The sequence below is a fragment of the Mauremys reevesii genome, linkage group 2, assembly GCF_016161935.1.
Source record: "Mauremys reevesii isolate NIE-2019 linkage group 2, ASM1616193v1, whole genome shotgun sequence".
Classification (NCBI taxonomy): domain Eukaryota; kingdom Metazoa; phylum Chordata; order Testudines; family Geoemydidae; genus Mauremys; species Mauremys reevesii.
Window position 1 is genome coordinate 56,134,707 of NC_052624.1, and position 9,320 is coordinate 56,144,026.

At 40.2% G+C, this 9,320-nt stretch overlaps 1 long non-coding RNA gene across 2 annotated transcripts; it reads right to left on the reverse strand.

The window, feature by feature from the left end:
• Window positions 1-4,608: 4,608 nt before the first annotated feature.
• On the reverse strand, window positions 4,609-8,544 carry LOC120399435. Of its 2 annotated transcripts, XR_005595156.1 has the most exons (4): window positions 8,409-8,544; window positions 8,246-8,312; window positions 6,232-6,421; window positions 4,609-4,686 (listed from the first exon to the last, which is right to left on the reverse strand). It is a non-coding gene; the product is annotated as an uncharacterized LOC120399435 (long non-coding RNA). The 2 variants fall into 2 exon arrangements; XR_005595155.1 differs by lacking the exons at window positions 4,609-4,686; window positions 6,232-6,421 and adding an exon at window positions 6,646-6,731.
• Window positions 8,545-9,320: the final 776 nt, after the last annotated feature.

Genomic DNA, 9,320 nt, shown 5'->3' on the forward strand with positions numbered 1-9,320 from the left:
ACTCTCCAAGTCCAAACACTTACTCAATGATCTTCTCATTTAGCCTTACAATACCAGTTTTTCATCAGCAACTATACATAAGATAAGTAGATATTTATTTGATTGAAAATGTATTTTGGCAAAGATGTCTTTACTGTTAAACACTTTCAGCTTTTCTACTAGATGTTAGTGTTCTAACTGTCCTTTAAACTAACTCCAGAATGGCTTTGTTCTTTGAACAGGTCCTTCTAATGCCAAGCTGTAAAAACAAATTAAATAAATAACTAAATAAATAATATAGGCCCCCAGCAGATATGCAGAGGCCATAAAGTAAAAAGGCTGCTTTCTTTGAAGAGAGCTTGTGTTTTTCATCTTGCTGCTGGCTTCTACAACTTGCATGCGCTCCCTAAAGACATACCAAGTGATGCCGAGCTATAATTAATGCCTGTTAGATAATAATGTAAAAATAAACAAGACCAGATTTCCTGAAGAGAAGCACAGGGCTGGGGAGGTGGAGGAGAAAAGAGAGCAGAAAAGTTTGAAGAACACAGAATTGTGTGTATTAATGAGTGGTAGAACAGAATGTTCACCTCACGGAATCTAATCCAGTAGTAAAACATTCTGGGTCATATTCTCTGGTGAATTTATAGTCTCTTTACATTACTCATGTGGCATCATGGGGACATAATCTGGCTGCAAATGACCAGCAGAAAATTCACCGGTGTAGGGAACACTCTGCTGGGCATTGCTGAGCCATATCCCACTCTGTGGCTCTTCAACCCCATCCCACTCGCAGCATGGTAGGCTTGTTGGGGGCAGGGTGTACTGGCATAACTACATCTACACTAGATAACCACTGAGGTATGGCCCTTAATGAACCCAATGCCAATGGAGGATTTGTGGAGTGTTCCCTTCTCACTCCTACCCTTTCCCAACCCTGCAGGACCCAGCAGTAGCAGCTATACTGTAAAGGAGCCCTCTCTGGTAGCCAAGACCACAAAAATACCACTCCTGATCAAGTGTTACACTTGATTTTAATCAGATATTCTCTGATTACTGAAATAAAACCTCACACCTTGGAAACATTACTGGCCATGTCCAAAGCGGCTTACTAGACATGCAGTTCCCAGATGCTGCTGTCAGTTCCTCAGATATTGTCAATAGGTTGTTCCATTGTTCTTTCTTGTACCATCTAGAAGCAGCTTCCGAATGATGCTGATTTGCTGTAAAATAAATACAGGTGCCTGGAAAATTAATTTCACATTCCCATAATCTGCATGAAAAGTTTGAGCAGTGAGACTGTAGACTGCTCACCTGGGTTTTTTATTTTTAGATGGTGCCACATGCTCTTCTAATCTAAATCAATGTGAAAGAAGCTAGACTGACAGCACCAAATCCTCTCCTTTCACAGAAGAGGTATAATAATCACAGGCAGTGCATGTTCCCTAGCCTGTATCCCATTCTTTATCAGGAAGAAACACTATTACAGGTTCTCTATGACTCCCCGGCCGTTCAGACCTTAGCCTTTCTGCTGAGACTACCAGCAAAAGTGCTGATGGTCAATATGTGCAGACACCTGCTGATGAAGAATTAAATAGAGATCATTAACTCATGTTATATAAGCTACCAAAACAGTCACAATAAAGATTTTTGGTTACTACTAACCTGTGCTGGATAAACCTGATAAACCTGTTTGTAGGCTGTCACCAAACCCGTGCTAGGATGTAAACAGGCTAATTTAATTCAACACCCCTGGATGGGCCATTGGCAGAAGGGTTTGGACCTGGTATTTCCAGATCTGAAAGCATGAACCTCTTCTGACTGAGCTAAAAGATTCAGCTGTTAGCTCAAAGCCAGCAACTCAGACATCAGTGGTGCAACCACTAAAGGAGGACAAAAAAGCCACTCTGTGTAAGTGTGGGTTAACTTAGGGTACTTTAAATTGCTGTGTTATATTCTAGAACATTTTTGTAATGCTGTTATGCATGGGTAAGATGCTATGCAGCCCATCCTCCTCTTTCTAGAAAGAAATGTGCATGTTCTGGTCCATGAAATAATTAACGTTTCTTCTTTTCTTCCTTTCCATTTTCCATACCAGTACGCAAAGCAGAATACAATCATGTCATTGATTTGCTACTGGAGACCTACAGTAAAAACTATGATCCCAGCTTTAACAGGATTTCTCCCTCTCTCACACACTATTCTATATAGCCAGGCATTATAAGGACAGAAAGGACCAATGTGATTATCTTGTCTGACCTCCTGTATAACACAGGCCATAGGAGTTCCCTGAATTAATTCCCATTTGAACTAGAGCATAAATTTCAGAAAAAAACATCCAATCACGATTTAAACATTGCCAGTGATGGACATCACAGTGAGCCAATGAATTTATTCTTTTGAACACTTCCTGTATTTTCTCATTTTACAAGGAAATATTTGCTCTGGCCACAGAGTCAGAGTTAGTACAGCAACATGAGGGGTGGGAGGTGAGGGGGTAGATGCAAGTCCTTCTCCTTTTACCAGCTAAATACAAGACATACACTCATTTCTTTGGCTATCTATATTGTGCAAATCCCTAAAAAGGAAGTGAATCATGAACTTGTGGTTACTGCTTCAGCCTCTGAAGCTAAAACTAGTGAAAGTGAACTGGCAGTTTTCAGGCAGAAGTGTAACCCTCTCTCCAGTTCTCTTTTCAAACAGGCTAACTTCTCCTTTCATATAAGCATTTTAAACCAGACTTTCTCAAGTCAGATGCTGAGAAAAGAATCTCCAGGGAAAATCTTAAATAATTTTTCTTTTATTAAACAACAAGTTTAGTAGCAAAGTGTTGGCACTAAATCTGTAGCTTCAAGACAAACTAAATAATGTCCTCAACTAAACAAAAAGAGAGAAAATAGCATTTGGATATCCTCACAGCTGTCATTGCATTGCAATTTGGAACCTTTAACTAAACAGGATAATAAATAATGACTCTTCCTTTCAGTGTTGATCCAGTGCTGTTGATCTTTAATATCACTAGCCAAAAAAGACTTGAGAACATAAGTACTAGCACTGGCTACTGGGGTCAGTTGTGTAAAGGATGAAGTACAGTACATGTGTGATGGAGGAGGTGGGATTTAGCCAGCAAACAAAAGCTACACTTTTTTTTAATCGTTCTGACCAGGAGGCATTAATAAAAAATCCTCCATCCTGCAAAGTTTTAACTGGAAGCTTTACACATGCCACGGTAACACCGTGTTCAGTGGGAGTACTTTCATGGATAAGGAATATTCACATGAGTAAAGGTCTGTGGGTTTGGGCCCAAATGTGTTCAGACAGAAGGGATCATGGATGAAGCATTTCAGATACTTTCAGATAAACTGTTAAAACAAATGTGAGGAATGGGTAGGATGTTAACTGCATTATTTTTGCAACAAGCATCAGTCTGCAAGCTAAACATATGTACATTTTACCCCAGACTCTGCTGATGGCTACTGACCTGGCTTTGGGTCAATGGCAAAGCACACCACCCCAGGAGAAGTTGTGGGAGGTATTGTGCCAAAGGGAAGCATAATAACTCGCTGAGATCCCTAGAGGAGCACTATGAGCATATCTACTGCACTTTGTATTAGGTGGGCGCAGCATGTTTTCCCCTCCACAGTCACCCTGCTCCATTGACTAGTGCAGACATGGCTCTGCAGTCTCCTCAGCCATCCTCATCCTATTGGGGTAGTTAGTGCCTCAGAGGATGCTAGGAGAGACCAGTCCCTGTGCTTAGGAGAGATACTGGACTGAAACGGTGTCTGGTCTGTATGGACAGGTCAGCCAAGGGTGGAGAAAGACTCCTCACCCTCCTCTGCTTTTGCACAGAAGGTCGAGGTACAGTCTCTGGCATTTCTGGCATTTGCTCCCCTGATCATAACATCAGTCACCACACAGCAGACCTGATTCTGTTACCTGGTGACATCTCATGAAACACCACTTAGTAAGTCCATTTCACTCAAGGAAGCGACAAGCAGGGGATTTCTCCCATAGTAGATCTTCAGCCTAAGTAACTTATTGTACATCAATATGACAGCAACTATTTATCACAATATCATATTATATTCTTTTGGGAGTTGCTGTGACTGGAGTAATAAAGTACTGTTGTGGCAATAGTCAGCAAATGGTGCCATTAAACATAGTTCTACAAGTTTTGTTTCTTAGCTTATGAGCCCCATTCAGTCTTTCAAGTACTGCTTCATTGTTGTTAGTCTTGTGATGCCAGAGCTTTGGGGATGCAAGCAGAGGAGTGTTTGTTCTCTAAGTTAAGGTCTTCTGGGGCCCTGGGCCAGATCAAGTGAAGGGGGCCCCCCTGCGCTGGAACCTGTGGCCCTGCTCCACCCCTTCCACTCACAGCCCTGTCCCCACACTGTTCCAGTACAGCCCTAGGCCCCTATTAAGATTAAGATCCCACTGATTACACCAGCACCTCAAAGTCCCAAATGAGATTGAAGCCTCAGTGTGCTAGGCATGGTACAGACACAGAGTGCAGTGACATAGATGATCCCTGCTCCAACAAACTTACGATCTAAATAGACAAGATAGACAAAGGCTGGGAGAGGAAATAGAGAAGTAAGTTACTTGCCTGAAGTCACACGGCTGGTCAGTGAGAGAGCCAGGAATAGCACTGAAGTCACTTGATGACCAATCCAGTGCCCTGTCTGTTAGACCGCACTGCCTCGCCTGTAACCAATTTTGAAAAATTAGGCTGGGAACAAACTCACTCTCATTGCATTAGTGGAAGTCCATGTTTGCAGGACTGAGCTCTATGATGGCATGGATTGGGTGGGCAGAAGGATACAGACATATTATGAATAAATTTCTACAGTCCTCAGTAATCAAAGAATACAGCTCATCTGTACCTCACGCCAGGCTCTCTTCCCCTTCCCTATGAAAAATCCAGTACACCAAAACAATGATTATTTCTTATAGGGGTATAAGGCAAGGGGCTGCTGGCAGAGCTTTCTCCCAAAGGGCCATAATTCTTTGGAAGGTTCTTCCCAACAAATCTCAATTTGTTGACCTTCCACATAGGCTGCAAAGTCCATCTGTTTGAGTGGGCATTGAAGGAGAGGGGGAGATTGCTGTCTGGTGGGGAAGGGCAGTGATCCCTTAATTTGGGTGCAACAATACGTGGGATGGAGGGAAAAAGAGGGCTGAGTTTTTATCTGGTGTTATGTATGGAATTCCTGTGTTACTGTATTTGAAAATGAAAGTTAAGGGTGCTCTTTGATGAGGCAGTGCTCTTTGGAGAGGAGCTTCTTTTAGACTGAAATCAAAATAAATGGATACAATTTATTACTACCACTACTATTACATTTTTCACAGTTGCAAAATTATCCCCAAACGTGGTGAGTCTTAGTAAAAATGCCATGGAAAAAAATTTTTTTTACTACATTTACACAGATCTAATCCAGAGGAAGTTTCATTTGCTTGTTAAAGATGATTTGCTTTTGAAAACCATGCCAGTTATGCTATTTGGGCTACGGGGAATGTTAAATGATGGTTTAAATTTTGGGAAAAGACTTTGTTTCCCTTTAGAGAGCAAAATACAAGTATTGAATGTAAGAGGCCTCAAGTCCATCTGGATATACTGTACAGAAGCCTGGGATTCCTATGAGGCTGCACTAACGGGATTCACTTGTGGTGGGGATTTGTGTGACTAGAACACAAAAAACAAAGCTGCAGTGTTTTATTAAACATCTTCAAGATACCACAATGTCCCCTTCCTGCCCAGCCAGAAGGGAAAAGAAAAACTCTTGGCCCCTATTAAGATTAAGATCCCCCTGTCCTGCCTTCATGGGTTTGAGGAGAGGAAATTGGGGGAGCTCTGTGACTAAGACATGTAACTGAAAGCATTTTGAAGAAGACTCTTAGTTTAAATGATTAGACACTAATATTTGGTATACAAAGGAAAGATAACTAATGTTCACATGGGTACAATTTACAAAACCAAGAATGTTAGATTTGAATTGATCTTCACTTTTGCCCCGTGACAATTAACAATCAGGTAGATTAAGGGCAATGTGTTTCTCTCAAGTGGCCTCTCATATGTTCATTGTAATGGTAGGACAGAGAGTTTTACGTTGGCAGTAACTAAGCCACATTGAGATGTGTCCAGCTTTAGATTATGAACATTTGCTGTGTAGTGATGAACCTAGAGAGCTCAGATAGTCACATTTGGATAGGATACACAGCACCATTCCTGTTCTGATATGTTGTGCGTACCCATGGCTCTTGGAAGTTATCCTCAGCTGTCATTTTGAAGAGAAATGGAAAATGCATAGATGGTCCAGAAACTCCTTTTGTGGGCAATCTTTGTTTATTTTGGGCTCTTCACCCCAAAGGTTGTTTTGGAAAGTGCTTGCATTGGCTTTGTGGTTTTTCAGAAGAACAATCCTGATTTATGTTTATGTTCCTTTTAGGAGAAAAGGCAAAACCATTCATTTTGTTTTGAATATTTATCCTAGATACACTTTGTTTTCTGTCCTTTGTCATGATTTGCTATATCTTTTTGTTTAAACTTTATGCTAAAAAATGCAATGTGGGTTACTAATAGGTTTTATCTAGTTTGATTAATTTATTTTTTCTACTTGAAAGTAAAGAGTAAAAATTATGTTACCTTTAGTAGAATGGTTTTTCCATTCCACAATAAACTTTATTTTTGTACAACAACAAAAAATGATATGGCTCCAGATATTAACAGAATTGGAAACGATCAGAAAACACTGGAAAATAGTTAAAGCATGAATAGAAATCATTTTCTTAAAGAAAACATAATCTGTCTTAAATATAGTGAAACTGTCTGAGCTCCTAGCCCGTCTATTTTCTGGAAAATATTGTGGACTATCTTCAAGAAGTTGCTGATCTGCCCCAACAAAATAAAAAATACTTACATTCTACTTACTGTGCCCAGATCCCTGGTTTAGTCACACAAAGCCAGATCCAAAGCCCATTAAAGTCAAATACCTTTGGATCGGGGCCACAACTAGTTATTGTGTGGCAATAATCAATATAAGGCAACATTTTTTGCCATTCTCAGTCTGGCCTCTAAATCTGTGCAAACTAATTGTGCATATGAATAAACCACGCTTGCCCATGCACACAGGCTTTTAACCCTGACAGTCAGGAAATTGAGCAAAATTCATGGTGATAACTCAAATTTTGCCTGAAGTCCTATACTTGGTGCATTCATACTGTATGTGGTTGTCCAGCTCACAAGTAATAACTGACTTAAACTAACATACAGAAATATAACTTTGAAAAGCTGCATGTAAATAATCTCACTGATTTAAACTGTAGACTGGTGACATGACAAATCTATACAAAAGGACTGTAGCCTGGAGATTACTGGTCCCAACTCTGTTATGCTGCAGCCCCTTTATCTCACTCTGGCAGCATAAAATGGATGGAATCCCATGACAGAGACCTGGCGTAATAGCTTTATGCCACCCTTCTCACAGTCCCAAGCACAGAAGACTAACAGGATCATGGTTGGAAGACAGTATGTGTCACTCTGCTACTGTCACTCAAGGCCTGGGGTGCTGGAACAATTTGTACAGTAGGGATGCTGAGAGCCATTGAACCAAACTGGAAACCCTGTATATACTGGAAACCCCTTCAAGCCTGGAGGTGCGATAGCACCCCCAGCACCCTTAGTTCCAGCACCTCTGCTTAGGGGTGCCACAACCATTATAGCTGAGTGTGAATTAGAGCCACCCTAAGGCTGTTCCACCCTGTTCACTGAAAACAGTGAGAGTGAAAAAGTGCCTTAAAGCTACTTTTGTCTCTACTTCCCCACCATTTGTAGACTGAGTATGGCTTGGCCAGAACAGAGAGTCAGTGTCCACTTTTATTTTGACACAAGACAACACAGGTCATTTGGAGTTTGAGGAGGAGACATTAAAATCAAATGGATTTTTAGCACACGCTACAGGGAAATTATTCTTTAGTTAACATTGACAAGAATATGCATTCCCAGTCGTACCCTGAACACTGTTGGGCTCTGGAGAAGAAAGAGATTTGTTAGTCTCACAATAAGGGCTTTTGAAATATTTTAATAAAACAATAAGGCTTTGTCTGAAAAGAGTCTTGAAAGCCAGTATGCAGTACTCAGATATATGCACAGTACAACTGTACAGAACTGCCATTGTTTTCTGAAAAATCCTTGGAAAGACTAGTGGGAGGAATTCTTATTTGCACAACTATCCCATATTCCAGTGGCTTTCCCCCTGATACTTACCAAAGGGGGTTAAGCTTCACACTTATCATGCCTTTTCTGTCTGCTCTCCATCTGATATTTTTTCATCCTGTAAATAACAAAAAGAACATGCAGCCTACAGTGCTTGAGAAAATGCCCGTGTGTTATACTTTGTATTAAAGAGATTAAAGAAAGGAAAGCTGACCTGTAAGAAAGACATTAACAGATGTTAGTTAACTGCTCTGATCCCAGTCTTAAAACATGTTTATCTCTTCATCAAAACTGTTTTAGGTTTAATCCTTCTGTGTTCAGATTACACAGAGAAACCATTCATAGAAAGATACCTGCAATATACAAACTGTAAGATTAGCTTCTGTCTAATTCTTCTGAATACAAAAGACATACCTGTTAGACAAGCATAAATGATCCATATCAGATCTCTGCATTGGAAGAAAAGCCAAGTCTCTAGTTTAGCCTGTATATCAGAGGCAAGATACAAAATGGTGATATCTTAGCCTACAGGAGATGGTGGATAATAGAGCCAAAGCTGTGGACAAAACATGCTTGATTGGTGGTTCACAAGCCAAAAATGTTGCATGTTGGAGGAAATGCTCCATGTAGATGAGGTAGAATAGGTCAAAATAGTAGATTTCTGGCCTTCAGTTAGGTGGAGGCTCAGCAGTGGGAGGGGAGTGTGTAAGTAGTTCAACTTGAGTGTTTACTCATGCAATTAGTCTTATGGAGCTTGTGTAAATACGTCTCACTGTGAGTAGGGCTTGTAAAATCAGACCATCTATTTTAGCAGGAAGCAAACAGTCTAATTAAACATGAAAAAATCCTATGCCAAAAAAGTCTGAATTTTTAAACAGACTATGTTCAGGAAATCACTACCAAAGTAATTAAATTTATTGGCAAAAGTCAAGTTTGTTAACATAATATCTTAATCATTTTTTCTAACTGTAGTATTTGTTCATTTAAAATGAACAAGGAAATAAAGGCTTTTTATCCACCTTTGGAACAGCAGTGATTATTTTAGTGGGAACATTATATTTCTGAGTCAACAAAAAAACTTCAAAAACAGATTCCAACAAGAAACTGCAGAACTGGAATTAATTTG